The following is a 20376-nucleotide window of genomic DNA, read 5'->3' as shown; positions in this document are numbered from 1 at the left end:
AGGAGTGCAGTAAACTTGAAGCAGGTTAACCCTTAAGATTGGTTGGAGTGTTTTATAGTTATTTTATCATTCTTTTAGCCAAATACCCGAAAGAAAAATAATAGCTATGGATACTGAGAGGAAAGAGGCAAAATTTTCATTAGCGTAAATGATTGTTTGTTTAGGACTTAAGACAATCAATAGAAATATGCTAATGGAGTAATTTGGCTAAATGAAAATATCAAAATTCAGTAGTTTCTCTATAAAATGTCAAAATAATCAGAAAAAAAGTATAATGGTGAAAGCCCTTTGCAGTAAAAATTTAAACCAAGTAAAAAACTATGAAATTTAACTTTAAGAAAAATTAATGGAAACAATTAAAAGCATACACTCATATTTATTTAGAGATATAGGAGAAGTCTTGGAAAATGGAACAAGATACTTTGTTGCTCCTATGTTAGAGGAGTGGATGTTTATATAATGTTGATGCTTCCAGAATTATACCAGATATTTAATATAATTTCAACATTCATCGAATGTATTGAAAATTTATGTAAGCATGATGTTAACAGGAGCTGGGATAATTTTGAAAACAAAGATGGAAATGAATGTGGTCCCCTAGGGTATAATACTCTTATATAATGTGCTGTATAAAAACATAAATTGGTAGGTCTATAACTATAATGAATTGCCATTAAATTGGACCTAATACATAAAGCAATTTAATATGTGATAAGTAAAGCATCATGAATCAGAGGGCAATTATCTCCTCACCTATGAAGAATTATACTGAAAACTTAGGAAGTCATTGTAATGAAAATGTTAAATTTGACTTTAAAATTTTAACATCTTATGCAAAACTTATAACCAAGGTTTAAATTTAGCATCATAAAATTGTGATGTAAAAGCAAAAAGCACAGGAAAAAATTTCCAATATTCTTATTTAAGTTTTTTGATGCTGTTAGTAGATATCATTGACAAAACTTTATTAAATGTATTCTTATTATAAAATTATTTCTGAAAAATATATTTGTTTATTTTAGATATCATAGTATTTAGATACTATATATATATATAAATAGATATAAATAATATCTATTTATTTATAGGTATATTGTATCTATAAATTTTATTTAAAATTTTTTTAATCTGTATTTATTTTCGAGAGAGAGACAGAGTGTAAGCAGAGGAGGAGCAGAGAAAGAGGGAGACACAGAATCCGAAGCAGCCTCCAGGCCCCGAGCTATCAGCACAGAGGCCATCGCAGGGCTGGAACTCACAAACCGTGAGATCATGACCTGAGCCTAAGTTGGACGCTCAACCGACTGAGCCACCCAGGCGCCCCTATAAATTATATTTCAAACTTTAATATATTATTTATTACATAGGCATATTTTTGAATATTTATGTTGTTCAATTAATTTGGTTGATATGATAGGAGTTAAAAAGATATATGGAATTTGATACTTCTCTAAGTTTAAAATTGAGTAAAGAAGGTATATATGCAAATAACTAGAGATTATAAAGAGTTATATAAATGATATGATAAAATATTTGTGATAAATGAATAATCAATCATAATTATTTTAAGAATTTTTTTATTTCCCATGAGTAGCCATCATTATTTTTAGAGCATATGCTAACTTAATTTATTTAACAAAAACCCATTATAGGGGCGCCTTGGTGGCTCATTTGGTTAAAGTGTCCAACTTTTGATTTCGGCTCAGGTCATGATTTCACAGTTCATGTGTTCAAGCCCTGAATTGGGCTCCATGCTGATGGTGTGGGGCATGCTTGGAATTCTCTCTGCCCCTCTCCCACTTTGTCTCTCATTCTCTCTCTCTCAAAAAAAGATTAAAAAAAAAACTATTATACATATATTAGGTTTGAAGTTCTATGTTATATGCTATAAGATCAATGAATCCAAGTAAAAGAAAATTCACACTTAGTTCTGCAATTAATTCCCAAGTTAAGAAATTAAATAATCAAAATTAAAAGTTAAGAAAACATGCACAAAGCATAATTGGAACTCCAAATAAAGAATAAAGTTATTTTTTACAGGACAAATATGCATATAGATTAATTAATTTAATCAGGGTCCATAGTAAAATAGAATAATCAAACAAAGATTCCCTCCCCTCCTCCCCCTCCTCCAGTGTTTTCTTTTAAAAATCATTGTTGCTGATGAATTTTGTTTTCCTTCTTAATTGAAAATTAGTTGATCGTAAAGAAAGCAATTGCTTTAATTTTATAGCCTCAGATTAAATTTAATTATTTGGACACCTTAATATTCTCATTTAAATGTACTCTTATAGGTCTTTATTAATATTATTATTATATTAAAATGCTTAATAAAAGTTGATTTTCCAAAATATGTGTGTGTGTGTGTGTGTGTGTGTGTGTGTGTGTGTGTGTGTTTGTGTACTGGTTTTGGTTGCTTTGACAGTAAAAGCAAATAATCTCATGTTCAACATACCATTTATATAACTATATCTTCTTACACACACACACACACACACACACACACACACATCCACACACACACATCAAGGAAATTAGTTATTAAGGTCTTTAGTAGTTTTTAATTTATTATTTTAAAACATGCAAATGAGGGGGTGCCTGGGTGGCTCAGTTGGTTAAGCATCTGACTTCAGCTCAGGTCATGATCTCACGGTTTATGAGTTTGAGCCCCACATCAGGCTCTGTGCTGACAGCTCAGAGCCTGGAGCCTGCTTTGGATTCTGTATCTCCCTCTCTTTCTGCCCCTCCCCTGCTTGCATTCTGTCTTTCTCTCTCTCTCAAAAATAAATAAACATAAAAAGAAGAAAAATTTTAAAAATAAATAAAACATGCAAATGAGGGTATCAGAGCAGTAACTCAAATGGCATAAAACTAGACAAATCAAGGATTAGAAAATTTTTCAAATAATAAAAGGGAATTTTGACAGCACTGCATAATTCAGAAAGACAGATATTTGATAGTAGGAAGATTCCATTTAAATTCCCATTGACACCTATATATAATAATTTATCTTAAAAGCAAGGGCTCTCTTATTCACTATTATATTCTCAGGACCTAGTCATTAGTGCCTAGAAAATACTACTGCTCAATAAACATTGAAAGCAAGAAAGAAAGCAAGAAAAAGGAGAGAGGGAGAGAAAGAGAGGGAAAGAAAGAAAGAAAGAAAGAAAGAAAGAAAGAAAGAAAGAAGCAGAGAAGGAAGGAAGGGAGAAAGGAAGGAAGGCACAAGGCAGGAAGGCAGGAAGGAAGGAAGGCAGACAAAAAGGCATAACCCAGGTTAGTGTCTGAATTACAGAATGGAATCAATTGATACATTAATACATTAAATAAAATGATAACTTGTTTAACGTATTTGGAAGTTCTAAATCAACCTTCTTTAAAATGCAAGCCACCTAATATTACTTCTCTAAAGAACAGAGCCTTCACAAATGCTACAAGAAATAATCACTGAGATATAATTTCCTTTAGTTAATAAGGAGCATATAGTTAATACAGAGCATAAATTGTGTGCAGTAGGCCAAAGAAAAATATGTTAATGTGTCTGCGATTTGAGGTCCCATTTGTTATGTAGATGACCGTGCGTCCTTCTGTTGGAGCTCCTTTTTATTTTTTTCACAAAACATAAACTATTTAATTCTGATTTTTAAAGAGCAAAATAATTTACTATATTGAAACAGCCCATTCATCATATAAAGCATTTGATTCTGTCACCTCGAGTGCTTGTTAAATCACTTCCAGCTGCTACAATCAAGGGCCAGGTACTTCTAAGGTCTGGCACTTTCTGAGCTCTATTACACCTTTAAGTATGATTCTTCAATCCAATTCTAGCCTTCATAATAATCAAGTGCCCACTCCAGTTAACTTCAAGGCAACTGGGAACTTAGAATTCTCCATATGTGTCTGTATCTGATTTTCAATCAGACCTCTTCATCCAAAACCTGAAAGGTTCTGAATATCTATGAAGTAGTATAGTAACATTTTCACTTAAACCAGTGTCAAGAGCAACATCATTGAAATAAAACTTTGGCAAGGAAACTAATCTATAAAAGGGATACTTTACCAAACCAACAAGGAAGGAAGTTAGCAAAAGAACTGAGAAGCAATGTATTCTGTGATTGTACCTACATGAATCCATTGATTAAATAATTTGGCATCAAGGTGGAAATCAATGTCACTTAAATTACAAGAGGAAAGGAGGGATTCCATGTTTAAGAGTCTGTATTGAAGCAAGTTCATTTGTTCAACAAATATTTATTAAGCATCTATTAGGACTGTTGATGTATATACATGTATAAAATAAAATATAGTTCAAACATCCCATAAAAGTAACAAAACAGAACTCAGTGACCTTTAAATCTCCAGCTCATCTATTCACTTCATTCTTTTTTTTTATTTAAAAGACTTGAAATAACTTTAGAGATATGATTCACATACCATAAAATTCACCCTATTCAAGTGTACGATGTAATGTGGGTTTTTTTTTTTTTTAGCACATTGACAAGGTTGTACAACTATCAGCACTATTTAGTTTCAGAACATTTTCATCATCCTAAAAAGAAATCCTTGGTTGTTATCAATTGCTTCTCATTTCTTCCCAATCCTTCTTGCTGTAGGCAACCACTGATTTACTTTCTGTCTCTATGGATTTACCTTCTGAACATGTGATATAAATGGGGTCATCAAACTTTCATGAGCTTATTTTACTCAGCAAAATGTTTTCAAGTTTTATCTTTTATTCCTTTTTATGTCTAAATAGTATTCCATTGTATGGATATACCATATTTGGTTTTTCCACTCATTAGTTGATAGCAATTTGTGGGTTGTTTCCACTTTTGGGCTACTATAAATAATCGTCTGTGAACATTTACGTACAGGTTTTTGTGTTGTGCATATATTGTCAATTCTCTTGGATTTGCTAGCCAACTTAGTACATCTATGAAGATGACACTTTAGTTGTACCAACATTCTTCCTCACTTAAGAACTAGTTATACTTTACTAAAAATTGTTAGTTGAACATTTTTAGTGCTGTTGTTAGTTTCACAACTTCATTCAGTGTCCAATTCTGACAGTTGCTTTGTAGGTAAACTAACATTTGCTATATTTCTTTGTTCACCCCCAGATTTGGTGACATATAATTGACATATAACATTGTATACATTTAAGGTGTAAGTGTGGATCTGATATCATTTTATATTGCAAAATGAATTACCAACTGAGTGCTAGCTAATAGCTCTATCACATCACATAATCAACATTACTTTTTTGTTGTATAACATTTAAGATTTACTCTTAACTTTGAAGTATGTAATATATTATTACTATAATCACAATTCAGCACCTCAGACCTCCAGAACTTATTCATATTCTAACTAGAAGTTTGTACCATTTGGCCAACAGTTCTCCATTTTCCCCACCATCTTCCAGTCCATGGTAACTACAATTCTTCTCTCAGTTTCCGTGAGTTTGGCTTTTTTAGATTCCACATATATAGTACAGTATTTGTCTTTCTCTGTATGACTTCTCTCAGCATTATGCCCTCAAGGTCCATCCTTTTGTTGCAAGTGACAGGATTTCCTGGATTTTTTTTAATAGCTGAGTAATATTCCATTGCTCTTCTTTAACCATTAATTTGTTGAAGATCACTTAAGTTGTTTCCATATCATGGTTGATTAACTGGTATAATTTAGAAGTAAAGTCAACAGAATTCCTTATGGATGAACGTGGAGCAGGAAAGATTGAGAATAATTAAAGATGCTACAGGCATTTTGGCTTGAGCAACTACAAAGAAGGAGTTGCTATCAATTAAACAAGAATGTCTTCAGAGACATAGTGAGGGAAGAGGAAATAAAGGTCCTTTTCGTGACATGTTAAATTTGAAATGTGTCGTGAAACCTAAGATTATCAGTAAGTACAAACAGGCACGGAGTCCAAAGACAGAGGCCTGAGTCACTCCAAATTCAACAAACAAGAGTGATGAGAGGAATCAGCAAAGGAAACAAAGAAGCAACAATCAGTAGGGTAGCATGACAATTACATGGCTGCACTGTCCCAGAAACAGTATCTTTCAAGAAGCACAGAATTACAATTGATGTCAAATGCTGCTGATTGGCCAGTCATGAATTATAACACTTGACCATTGCAATAAGACTCATCAATGTCCATAAGGGATATTTTAACAAAGGGAGAGTGTAGAAACTTGATTGGAGTAGATGTAAGAAAACAAATAAGAATAATTGGAAATGGTGAACATAGTTCACTGTTCACTCTTGTGGAATTTTGTCAACAAAGTGGTGTAAAGGGAGGAAGTACCTATAGAGTATTTTTTAAAGTTACACTTTTTAATTTATAATAGTGTTACATTTATAGGACAGACAGTTTGTTTGTACCCTGTACCTAGTTTCTTATATTAATACTTTAAATTAATATTGTACAGTTGTCACTATGAGCCAATACTGATACATTATTATTAACAAGTATCTATATACTAACTAGTATATTTGTCTGCTTTGTCTGACAATCTGCTTTGTCTGAAATATCTATATACTAGATTCCTTAATTACCTTTTTTGAGTTCCAGGATTCCACTGAGGATACAATATTGTATTTAGTTATCATGTTTCCTTAGGCTTCATTTGGCTGTGACAGTTTCTCAGACTTTCTTATTTTTGATAACTTTGGTCTATCGTTTTCTTATCTTGAAATATCTTCATATGGTTTCAATATTAAAGCAATGTTGACCTTATAGGATGACGTAGAAGGTATTTCTTTTGATTCTTTTTTCTGGAAAATATGGAGAATTTGCCTAATTTTGTGGCTAGAATTCACCAATCAAATCAATTGGGTTGAATGCATACTTTATTTTTTTATTTTTATTTTGAGAGAGACAGGGGGAGAGAGAGTGAGAGAGAGAGAGAGAGAGAGAGAGAGCGAGAGCATGTGAACAGGTAAGAGGGGCAGAGGGGGAGAAAGAATCTTTAAGCAAGTTCCATTCTCAGCACAGACCCTGACGTGGGGCTTGACCTCAGGACCCTGGGATCATGACCCGAGCTGAAACCAAGAGTTCAGATATTCAACCATCTAAGCCACAAGGTGCCCCAACTATACTTTTTTTTGGAAGATTATCAATTATTGGTTAAATTTATATAATAGTTATAGAGTTATTCTTGTTGTCTATTTCTTCTCTGTGAGTTTTGAAAGCTTGTGTCTTTTAAGAATTTGGTTGTCAAATTTGTGAACATATAGTTAATATTTTTTTGATTAGCCATTGCATGGGATCAATTGTGAAAACCCATCATCTATTTCTGATAGTGGTAATTTGTGTCTTGTATCTTTTTCTTGATTAGCCTGACTAGAGGTTTATAAGTCTTATCAATATTTTATATTCAACTTTTACTTTGGTTGATATATATATATATATATATATATATATATATATATATATTTTTTTTTTGTCTTATTTCAGTTTCATTTATTTATTTCCTAATTTTTATTATTTCTTTTATTCTTGCTTTAAGATTATAGTACTCTTTTTTTCACCACTTTCTTAAAGTAGAAATTTAGGATATTGATTGTAGATTTTTCATTTTTTAAAGTAAATTTCTCTCTAAGCACTGCTTCTGCTGCATTGCTTAACTTTTGATAAATTGTATTATAATTGTAGTTTCAATTCATACATTGTTTTCTAGTTTAATTCCATTGTGTTCTAAGCATATACTTTGTATGATTTCAGTGGTGGCCTTTATGGTCAGTATATCGTCAATCTTGGTGAATGTTCTATGTGGATTGTGAAAAAAATGTATTCTGCTCTTGTTGGTTGGAGAACTTTGTAAGCGTCAATTGTCATACAATTGATTAATAATATAATTCAGGTCAGGGCACCAAGAAGGCTCAGTCAATTAAGCCTCTGATTTCAGCTCAGGTCATGATCTTGCAGTCCGTGGGTTCAAGCCCCAGTTTGGGTTCTGTGCTGACAAATGGAGCCTGGAGACTGCTCTGGATTCTGTGTCTCCCAGTCTCTCTGCCCCTCCCCTGCTCCTTCTCTGTCTCTGTCTCTGTCTCTGTCTCTGTCTATGAAAAACAAACCAGAAAAAATTTTTAAAAATACGGTTCAGGTCATCTATATTCATACTGACTTTGTATCTCTTTGATCTATCAGTTACTTACAGAGGGTTGTTGATGTCTCCAGCCCTAACAGTGGATTGGTCTATTTCTTCTTTCACTTCTATCAGTTTTTGCTTCGTGTTTTAATGCTCTCTTATTAAGGGCATGTACGTTTAGGACTGTTATGTGTTATTACACAATTAACCCCTTTATTATTATGCAATACCTTTCTCTATTCCTGTTAATTTTCCTTGTTCTGAAATCTGCTTTGTCTGAAATTATAACTACATTGCTTTTCTTTGGAGTGTTAATATTGGGTGTTTCTTTCAATCCTTTTACTTATGTCCTATAAGTCTTTACATTTAAATGCGTTTCTCATAGACAATATGGAATGCTTTTGTTTTGTTTTGTTTTGTTTTTAAATCTAGGGTGCCTCAGTGGCTCAGTCAGTTAAATGACCGACTCTTGATTTTGGGTAAGGTGGTCAGGTCATGATCTCAGTGCATGAGTTTGAGCCCCACATTGGGCTCTGTACTGACAACATGGAGCCTGCTTGCAATTTTCTCTCCTTCTCTGCCCCTCCTCACCCTCAAAATAAACAAAAAATAAAAACAAAAAATTGGGCCCCTGGGTGGCTCAGTCAGTTGAGCATCCATCTTCAGCTGAGGTCATGATCTCATGGTTGGTGAGTTCAAGCCCCACATCTGGTTCGCTGCTGTCAGTGTAGAGCCCACTTCAGATGCTCTGTTCCCCTCTTTCTGTCCCTCTCCTGTTCATACTCTCTCTCTCTCTCAAAAATGAATAAACATGAAAAAAAAATTTTAATTAAAAAAAATTAAAATTCTACTCTGACAATATATGTTTTAATTGATAAATTTAGACTTCAAATTTAAAGTGATTATTAATATACTTTTCTTAGTAGGTACTGTGTTTAACTGGTTTTTACTTGTTGCATTTGTTCTCTATTTCCCCTCTCTTTTTTATCTTATCATAATTAAAAAAAAATTAATGTTTATTTTTGAGAGAGAGAGAGAATGACACAGCGTGAGCAGGAGGGGGTCAGAGAGAGAGGGAGACACAGAATCTGAAGCAGGCTCCAGGCTCTGAGCTGTCAGCACAGAGCCCGATGAGGGCTTGAACTCACAAGCCAGGACATCATGACCTGAGTGCAAGTTGGACCCTTAACCAACTAAGCCACCGGGTGCTCCATTACCTTCTCATATTTAAATTAAGCATTTTATATGATTACATTTGATTTCTTCCTTTAGACTATCAATTGTACTTAATTTTTATAATTTTTGTAGTGCTTGCTGTATAGTGTAGTATATTTAAATAATTTAAGTATAAAATAAGTATATTTAAATAATTTAAGTCTACCTTAAATTATACTTCAAGTAACTCTATATGGTTTCATATGGAGTGTAGTTATAACCAATTCCTTCCTTCCATTCCTTATAACATTCCTGTCAATTACCTCATTTGTATATAAGTGATTATAATCACCCATTACATTATGACTATTTTTACTTTAAACAGATATCTTTTAGAACAGTTAAGAGCAGATTTAAAAAAAACCTTTTCATTTATTTATTCTCTGCAGCTCTTCCTTTGTCTAGGTAGATCCAAGTTTATTCCTATGTCATTTTTTTTTTCCTGTCTGAAGAACTCCTTTTAGCATTTTATGCAGGGCAAGTTTGCTCATGATGAATTTCTTCAATTTATGTTTATGTGAGGAAGTATTTCTCTTTCACTTTTAAATGATACTTTTGCTTGATATAGAATTCTAGGTTGACTTTTGTTTTCTTTCAAACTTTTATTGTTATTCTACTCTTTTTCGTATGGTTTCTAGCAAGAATTCCACTGTAATTATATCCTTGTTACTCTGTAAGTATTTTTTTAAATCTTATGGCTTTTTAAAAGAAATTTTTTCTATGTCTTTGGATTTCCATTGTTTAAATATAGATAGAGTTTGGGGAGCTGTTTGTTTGTTTATTTTTCATTTATCTTACTTGATGTTCTCTGAGCTGGATATGTGGTTTGGTGTCAGTCATGAATTTTAGAAAGTTCTCAAATATTATTATTTCAAATATTTCTTCTGCTCCATTCTTTCTTTCTTCTCCTTTTGGCATTTCAATTGCACATTGAAGTTGACCCCTAACTATTGGATATTCTTTTATGCTTCTGTTTTTTATTTTTATTCTTTTTTGTCTATGTATTTCACTTTTGCATGTTTTTTATTTAACTATATTCAAGCTCACTGATACTTTCCTCAGCTTTATTGGATTTATTGATGTGTTATCAAAGGCATTCTTCATTTCTGATACAGTGTTTTTGATTTTCAACATTTACTTTTTATTTTTCCTTAGAGCTTTCATCTCCCTGCTTATTTTACTCATTTATCTTGCATGTTGCCTGCTTTTTCCATTAGCTTACTTATTCATCATAGCTTTGTTAAATTGCCTGTCTGATAATTTCCATAACCGTGTCACATCTGAGTCTGGTTCTGACATGACTTCATCTTTCAGATTGCTTTGTTTTCTTTCTTCTTCTTTTTTTTTATTTTCCATATGTGTGTGTATACACACACACACACACACACACATATATATATATGCCAAACTAGACAAGTTGTACTGGGTTGTAGGAACTGTGGTAAATAAGTCTTTAGTGTGAAGGTATATACTAATCTGGCTAAGAGTTAAGTTGTATTTTATGTTTGCTATAGCTGTAGATTCAGAAACTCTAAGTGTCTATAGTATTCTTACTTTTTAATCCCTCTTTACTTTGGACTTCTCTCTGTATTCCTCTTCAGCAAGAAATACTGTGTCGTGCAGCACCTTCAGCTATAATACATCGTTAATATACTAGAGCTCCTTTGGTGTGATGGTAATGTGTGTGGGAAGGGTTATTAGTCTACAATCCTATTAAATCTGTTTCAGTGGCCTGTGTTTCAGGGCTGTGACTTTCATAACTGTTTCTGCAGTGGTGTATATATATATATATATATATATATATATATATATTTTATTTTTTTCCTCTTGTCCATTATGCTCTTATCTGGCTGCAGTGTTCTCAATCTATTTCCATGAAGCCCTGATTCGTTTGGATGGTTTTGTTTTTTGTTTTTTCCTCTCTCAAGTGAGACAGAATGGCTAAAAGTTCCTGGAGTGGGAGGAATGAACTTCTTCTGATTTAGGACAAAGCTTTAGCCTGGATGTTTTTCCCTGGATAGTAGGTTCTTTGTTAGGTAGAAAATTCTAGGTACATTTTACAATGAATGATTCTTCCTCTCCCCTGCAAAATCATGAAGGAATTTGGAGTTTGAATTCTCACTGCTTTACCATGAAAGACTGGTGGGTTTCCTTCATATAAAGCTCATGAAAATCTGGGCAACCCTAATATCAAAATCCCTAGGAATTTCTCACTCTTATGCTTGTCCACCCTTAGTCTCAAGCAATTCATCAAAATTACCATTTAAGTGTTCATTTTCAGTTTGCCCACCATTTTTCTTCTTATTAAGACAGAAGTGACAACTTCCAAGCTTTTGACATGTAGGGGTGAAATAAGGGGTCTAAAGAGTGATTTTTAAAAGTAGCAAATGTTATAACATGCTTGACACATATACAATTATGACAATATATTAGAAAAAGAAAAATTGAATATGAAGGACAGAAAATCTACCTAAGGAGGCTCCTGGGTGGCTCATTCGGTTAAGCGTCTGACTCAGGCTCAGATCATGATCTTACAGTTCGTGAGTTCGAGCCCCACATCAGGCTCTGTGCTGACAGCTCAGTGCCTGGAGCCTGCTTTAGATTCTGTGTCTCCCTCTCTCTCTGCCTCTCCTCTACTCATGCTCTGTTTCCCTCTGTCTCTCAAAAATAAGTAAAGGTTAAAAAAAATTTTAAAAAAATCTACTGAAGACAATTAAGTCCTTAAATAGGTGAGCGGGGTTAGGATCAAATTCATGAGAGAGCTTGATCTTAGATAGGAGTACAGATAATGTATTAGTTGAATTGAATCTCCCCCCAAAATATTGTAGTCCTAACCCTGAGTACCTACACGTGTGACCTTATTTAAAATTATGTCTTTGCAGATGATCAAGTTAAAATGAGGTCATTAAGGTGAGTCCCAATCCAATACTAACTGTATCTTTTTAAAAATGGAAAATTTAGGGAAAAATACACAGGGAGAATGTCATGTAAAAATGAAGGCAGAGATTGAGCTGATATATCTATTATCTAAGGAATAACAACAATTGCCAGCAAACTACTAGAAGTCGGGAGACAGGCATGGAAGCAATTTTCCCTCACAGCTCTAAGTACAAAAGGCAGATCCATCAACACTTTTTAGTAGAAGTTGATTTGACTTACAAAGTTTTTTGTCTAACTTCTAGCTCATAGGTATTGAAAATGTTATCAGCCAAAACATTTAATCCAGGAACTCTGTGAAAATTCAAAAAGACACAAGCACAACTTGTATGTATGTGGGAGTAGATGTAACTGAAGGCCTAACTGCCATATATAACAATGAGTTTATTCTTTTTTCCAATGATAAGTTTTCTATATTAATAAGATAACATCCTAGGCAGCATGGCATTACTTAGGGTAAGCTATTTTATATCCAGTCATTGAATACAAAGGAGAAACTATTTTTTTGATTACTTGATAATCCTATATAATATTTTATTTTAGAATTATCTATGCACAGCCAAAAAAATAGCTCTTTTTTCCATTCTGTTTCATCTTCCTGAATGTGCTATATTATACTTTAAAGATAACAAAAGCGGCTTATATTAAGGTGGTTGTTTAATCATTGATCTAAATGTATTTGATCTATTCTTTGTTATGTGTTAGGCTATTCTAAGTAATTTATACTTTCCCTTAAAGATAATGGAAAGCTATTGAAGGAGTTTAAGTAGGAGAATAAATTAATTAGCTAACACTATCTAAAGAATCACCCCCAAAACTTTGTAGCTTAAAACAATGACTTTATCTCAAGAATCTACAGGTCAGCAATTTGTCTAGACTAAGTGCGTGTTTTTTTGTTATTGTTCTTGGCCATGCATCTGCTATCAACTGAGAGTCAGCTTTGCTGATCTTGTTGAAGCTCCCTGACTTGTCTGGGGCCTTGATTCATCTATGCTTCACATTTGTTATCTTCTGGTAGTCTGGCCTGTGTCAGAGGCAGAGGTCTCAAAAGAAGTAGCAGAAATACACAAGCACTATTGAAACATGGATTCGAAATTGGAATGTTATCACATCTTCTATAGCCTGTTACCCAGAACAAGTCATAAGGTAGGGTAAGAGTAAAGAGGTGGGGAAATAGACTCCCTCTTGGATAGGGGAAGCTGTTATTTCAAATTGCAAAAGGTGCAAATACTGGGACAGTGAATAAAAATGAAGAAATTTTTACTAGCAATATACCACAGAGAATGATATGATAAGACTCACATTTTAGATAAAATGTCTTGGGGATGTCTGCATGGCTCAGTCAGTTGAGCATCCAACTCTTGATTTCAGCTCAGGTCATGATTCTAGGGTCATGGGGATTGAGCTCCCTGTTGGGCTCCCCACTAGGGTGGAGCTTGCTTAAGATTCTCTCTCTCTCTCTCTCTCTCTCTCTCTCTGACCCTCTTCCTTGCTCCCATGCTGTCTTTTTCTTTCTAAAAAAAAAAAAAAGAAAAGAAGAAATTCCTGCTTCAGTGAGAAGAGCAGATGGGAAGAAAGCAAGATATTATCTATTATCTCAACTACAAATGTATTTAAGGACTTAATATTTTCTTTAAAATACATTTATCATATGGAAAGAGTGATATTTTTATGTGTTTTGTATGTGTATGTGTGTGTCTGTGTGTGGTAGTTGTTGAATTAAAAATAAAAGTATTCTCAGAAAATATCAGCAAGCCAAATTCAACAGCACATTTAAAAATACATATACCGTGACCAAATTGGATTTACTCTTGGAATAAGAGGATGGTTCAACATATGAAAACCAATCAATAGAGTATACTTCACTAACAGAATAAAGGACAAAAACCACATGATAATCTTGACTGATGCAGAAAAAGCACTTTACAAAATTTAATATTCTTTCATGATAAAAACACTCAACAAACTAGGAGTGGAAAGAAAACATTCCCACAAAATAGGGGCTATTTGTGATTAACTCACAGTTAACATCTTACTCAGTGAAGAAAACCTGAAATCTTTTCCTCTAAGATCAGAAATAAGACAGAAATACCTGGTTTTTCCTCTTTTATTCAGCATAGTATAGAAAATTCTAGCCAGAGAAATTAGGCAAGAAAAAGAAATAAAATGCACCCAAAATGGAAAGGAAGTACAATTATATCTATTTGCAAATGATTATCATCTTTATGTAGAAAATCTTAAAGTTACATACACACTCCAAAAACAAACAAACAAATAAACAAAAACACTGTTAGAACTAATAAATGAATTCAGCAAAGTTGCTGGATACAAAATCATAAAACACCCCTAACAAAGGAGATAAAACAATCATATACTTGAAAGTAGAAAGCTTAGTTGAAAAAAATTAAACAGCATACAAATAAATGGAACAACACCCATGTTCACCTTAATATTAAGGTATCGTATTATCAAAAAAAAAATCTACAGGGGTTCCTAGGTGACTCAGGTGGTTGAGTGTCTGACTTCTGCTCAGGTCATGATTTGTGAGTTTGAGCCCCACATCGGGCTCGCTGCTGTCAGCACAGAGCCCACTTTGAATCCTCTATGCGATATTGGTATAAACACAGACATATAGATAAACATAACATAATAGAGTGCCAGAATGAAGCCTTGCAAATGATCAAATGATTTTCAACAAGGTTGCCAAGACCATTCAATGGGTAAAAGATAATGTTTTTGGGAAATTATATTGGGATTATATTATATCCACATGCAAAAAAATAAAGTTGGGATCTTCCCTTACACCATATACAAAATTTAGTTCAAAACAGATCAAAGGCATACATGTCAGAGCTATAAAACTCTTAAAAGAAAACATAGGGGAAAATTTCAACATTGTATTCAGCAATGATTTCTTGGAAATGACACCAAAACACAAAGGAAAAAAAAACACAGATAAGACTACATCAAAATTTAAAACTTTTTTTCATCAAAGGATGCTACCAACAGAGTGAAAAATCACTTAATGGAATGGGGAAACATATTTGCAAATCATATAGTGCAAAGAATTAGATTCAGAACAACAAAATAATTCCTACAACTCAAATAACAGCAAAAATATGATTTAAAAATGGACAAAGCACTTGAATCAATATTTTTCAAAAAAAGACATACAAATAACCAGTAAACACATGAAAAAATGTTCAACACCATTAATCATTAGGGGAATGCTGGTCAATATTATAATGAGATACCATTCACACCCACTAGTGTGACTATTTAAAAAAAAGCATATAGAAAATAACAAGTGTTGGCAAGAATGTAGAGAAATTGGAAGCCTTGTGCACTGCTGGTGGGACCATAAAATAATATAGCTTCTGTGGAAAATAGTATTACAACAGAATTCAGAAAATTAAAGTGAAAGTGAAATTACCATATGTTCCAGCAATTTCACTTATTTCTATATATCCAAAAGAATTGAGAGCAGAAACTCAACTATGGCACACCCATATTCATAGCAACATTACTCACAAGAGCCAGAAATTGGAAACCACCTAGTGTTCACTGACAGATGAATAGACAAATAAAATGTAGTATATACATATAATGGGATATTATCCAACCACAAAAAAAGAAGGTAATTCTGACACATACTACCTCTTGGATAAACCCTGAAGACATTCGTTAAGTGAAAGAAGCCAGTTACACAATGACAAATACAAAATGACAAAGTATGATTCCACTTATATTTAGGATCTAGAGTAGTCAGCTTCATCGACAGAAAGTAGAATGGTGTTTACCAGGAGAAGGGGGAGGAGCTATGGGGAGTTAGTGTTTAATGGGTACAGGGTTTTAGTTAGAGAAGATGAAAAGGTTCTGGTGAGGGGTGGTGGTGATGGTTGCACAACAATGTGAGTGTACCTAACGCCACTGAACTGCACACTTTAAAAAGGTTAAAATGGTAAATTTTACATTGTGTGTATTTAACCGCAAAAAAAAAAAAGGAAAAGTAAAAAAAAATACATATTTTTACAAAATAGAAAGTTTTGCTGATATCATTCTTAGGGAAGTCTTTAATGATCTATGAGCAAGCATGTATTAGGTCTTAGAAAGAGCCTTGAGATAAATTCTAAATATATTCTCACTTCTACCTACTGGGTCTGATCTGGAAAGTGAATCACTTTTTATTTTTTTCACTCCATTGTTACCTTTCTTGGCATTATGACCTAGTTTATCCCCTGAAATATGAGTGAAAGTTGCATGTGTTTCTTTTGTGCAGAAGAAAGAAGGGTGATCATGTAGCTCTGATAACACTTTTTCCTGCTACAATGAGACCATCATGTCCCAGCTAGCTACTACTAGAGTTTCGGTCCCACTATGCAGAGAATGTGAAGCAGAGCTGTGGCTGACTTGAAATGGATGTAATCTGGACATGAAACGTGTCTGAAAGGCACTAAGATTGCAGGACCATTTGCTACTGCAGCATAGCTGAGATTTCACTGACCAATGAAGCTTAAGATAATGAATTAATTTTAGGTACCTGGTATATTGTTTTTGTTCACTTTTTCTTTTTTACGATTTTATCATTTGTGTTGGAAACTGGATTTTTTTTTCATGTCTCGATGTACCAAAATTCATGTTCCTGGGTCGTAGCCAGACACATGAAGTGACTGGCTCTCTCTGAATTTTTTTTTTTCCGATTCTGAGGCCATTTGATAGACCTAACTTGTGTTCAGTGTGTATAGCTGGTATAACCCAGTACAATTGATTGAGTGTGATGTTGCCATTTAACACAAACATGGCTGCCAGGTGTACATCTCTGTTCATAAGAAGTGGCAATATTTTTAGACGGGATGGGCATCCAAATATTGCCCACTGCACCCCACATATGCTGTTTGTAAAAAGAAGAGACACAACATCGGAAAACACAAGAGTCTAAACATGCCTGTAGAAATTAATCACATATGCCCAACTAAGCAAAGGAATCCAAAGACCTTAAATATATTACATTCATACTTGTTTAGAATTTAGAATTTAGAATTTAAATGTGGTTTAAGATAACCAACCTCAACCTCTTATGAACTGCATGTGGCAAACAAAAACACATCGAATCAAGGTGCCTAGAGTTTCTTCCCACCAAGTAACACAATCAACAGTATTTCATTGTTTAATTTTGTCCCCCTATGACTATGGTTTGAGTGAGATGTTTTAGGAAGATAAATATGAAGAGATTAATTTACAGGCTTTTTTTGGGGCACAGCCTTAGTAAACTTCTTTTAGATACTACCTATTTGACTTGAAATGGCTATATAACTAACTTTCACAACTTAATAAAGTAAAGGAAAATGTATTTTTATAGAGATATCTGTATTCTTTGATTTTTTTAAAAAGGTGTGGAGATTATAATACAAGTGGCATAAGATTGAAGTCTTAATTCCTTCAATTGTTAAAAACTCTAATGCCCAATTCTTCTTGACAGCTTACCACTATTTTAAAAACGACCATTTAAAGGTTTATAGGTCTTATTTACTTCAACTTGCTGTTGAAAATCTGGCATACCATTAGACTTCTACTTTTTAGATAATATTATTTCACGTATAAATAATCACGAGTGCTGTCCATTAGTACTTCTGTGATGATAGAGATATTCTTTATCTTCAATACCCAAGCCACTAGCCACCTGTAGCTATTAAACATTTGAAATATGGCTACTCTGACTGACAAACTGAATTTTAATTAAAAAAATAATTTAAACAGTTACATGCAATTAGATGACCTAAATCTAAATCTCAATAACTTGGAAAATACATTGGATTGATTCATGTTTTTATTTCTGATATGATCCAATTCAGTGGTCTAAAGGACACACTGGTCTTAGAGGAGGAAAAAAGAAATTACGAATAAATATTTTAAGCCTATACTATAAGATTGATTTTAATAAGGAGGACTATAGAAAAATTATTTGTTTTAGAATATGGAAATGAGAATTTTCTTAAAGCTTTACCCATATAGGTATAATAGAATTATAAAAAACAAAGATTATAGTGATAAAATGTTATTATAAAAATGTAAATGCCACAGGGTTTTATTTAGTAAAATTAAAGAAATCACAGTGCAAAATAACATTATAAAAAATATGCCAGATACATCTAAGTGAGTTAGAAAAGTAATTTTTTAGATCAATATTAGGATTTATTTCTCTCTATATAAAATAGAGATTGAACTACCTCTCTCATATAACCAGCTTGTCATTCTTAGGATCAGAATAAAACTTACATTTTTTTGATGCTGCATTGTTTATTTCATATATTTAGTTTCTGTAACTAAATTAGTAATGACAGAATAAAATTATATTCTAAGACATAGCATGTGTGTTATTATTTACATTGACGTAAAAATCCAGTTTTCATAGGATTTGTACTCTATGAAAATTTTCCTCAGGAAACACTTGAGAATAGGATTTGAAAAGATAGGAATATTTGATAAATATATATTAGAATCATGAGTATTTGGGAAGAAATACGTTACTACTCTAAAGATAACTGAAGAAATAGTATCCTGGGTCCTGTATTCTGGCAAATAAGTACATTGCAGAAACTCCTTTCAGAAGCCATAAATATCAAGTAATTTTAAATGATCATTATTAAAGATTCATATAAAATTAATGCATACTGAATTTATAAGTAATAATGGAGAAATTAACAATTTCAAAGGTAAGCAGTTTCTAACATATTTTAATTTTTGTTAAATGAATAAAATATAATTTTTTTTCAGATGACCTTATTTTTGTGGCTATCTTCTCTTGCACAAAATGTTGCCTTCATTCTTTGAAGCCATTTTCTTAAATTATACTGCAAAGGTGGTTCATACAGTAAAATGTCAAAAATACAGACTTCAGAATTTACAAGTTTGGATCACTTTCCTTAGAAGGCCAAAAGATGGTGCTGCTGTGTAGCTGAGTTATCATTCCTCAATAATCAATTGCCTTCTGCAGTTTCAATTCAACTGCTAAAATGGCGGAAATACATCTGTCATCAGAACAAGTAAAACAGGTCTGAAAATGCAGTGAAACGAATCAGGTAACAAATTAACTTAGAGTGATACCCAATGATAATTGGACTTAGTGAAAACTGACAGTTGCTGAGTGGCAAAGACATTGGTAGTCTCTTTCTGCGTTAAATGTGGAAATTTCTGAGAATTCAAGTTAAAGACTCCTTGTAGAGAAGTCATAGTTTAAAGGAGAGGCAGGGAGAAAGAGAGAGAGAGAGAGAGAGAGAGAGAGAGACTTTAAAGAAATTGTCATCTTATGAGGACAACCTAATGGGTCAAGTATTAATGTTTTCATTTTAATAATTTAGTAACTTATAATATCAGAGTAAACCTCAAAATTATTTTTTCTTCAAAACTATTAAAGTTTTGTTATAATTAACATTAAACTATAATGCTTTTCCTTATAGTCACTACATTACATAGAGCTAGACATTTCCCATTTTAATTCTTTAATTTTAATTTTATGCTTTATCACATTAACATGTGCACAGACTTTTTTTTAAAAAAGGTTTATTTATTTTGAGGGAGAGAGAGACTTCACGCATGAGCAGAGGAGGAACAGAGAGAGAGAGAAAGAGAATCTCAAGCAGGCTTTGTGCTGTTAGCACAGAGCCCCACATAGGGCTCGAACAAATGAACCTTGAGATCATGACCTGTGCCAAAATCAAGAGCTGGACGCTTAAGCGACTGAGCCACGCAGGTGCCCCTATGCACATACTTTTAAAAGTTAAACAGTTTTATAAAGTTTATAATAGAAATTAAAAAAAAAAAAAAACTTCTTTACATCTCGACAATGCCAAATGTCTGCTCCTCGGAAGATAGCTTTTACAGATTTTATTCCTGTATTTTGTTAGTATCCCACATTTTTAAATGACCTAATTATTTTATTTTTTTATTGATTTTCCTGTGTTAGACCTATCCATTGACTTCCTACTGCCAGTCTGCTATTTGCCTTCTTTCGTGCACATGTCTTTCTCTGTTTTCCCAGTATAGGTGTATCTGTAGGTTTTTTTGTTAAATACATAACATTGTATTATGAAAATGTGAACATTATTCACAGTTGAGCGATGAAGTGTAC

At 33.0% G+C, this 20376-nt stretch overlaps 1 pseudogene; it reads right to left on the bottom strand.

Annotated features, from left to right (window-relative positions):
• The window catches only part of LOC125919814 (telomere zinc finger-associated protein-like), a 94819-nt pseudogene that overhangs the window by 71326 nt on the left and 3117 nt on the right, over positions 1-20376 (bottom strand).

The sequence above is a fragment of the Panthera uncia genome, chromosome B4 (genome assembly GCF_023721935.1).
Source record: "Panthera uncia isolate 11264 chromosome B4, Puncia_PCG_1.0, whole genome shotgun sequence".
Classification (NCBI taxonomy): domain Eukaryota; kingdom Metazoa; phylum Chordata; class Mammalia; order Carnivora; family Felidae; genus Panthera; species Panthera uncia.
The sequence above is the reverse complement of the archived record's forward strand: the minus strand, read 5'-3'. Positions and strand labels throughout refer to the sequence as shown.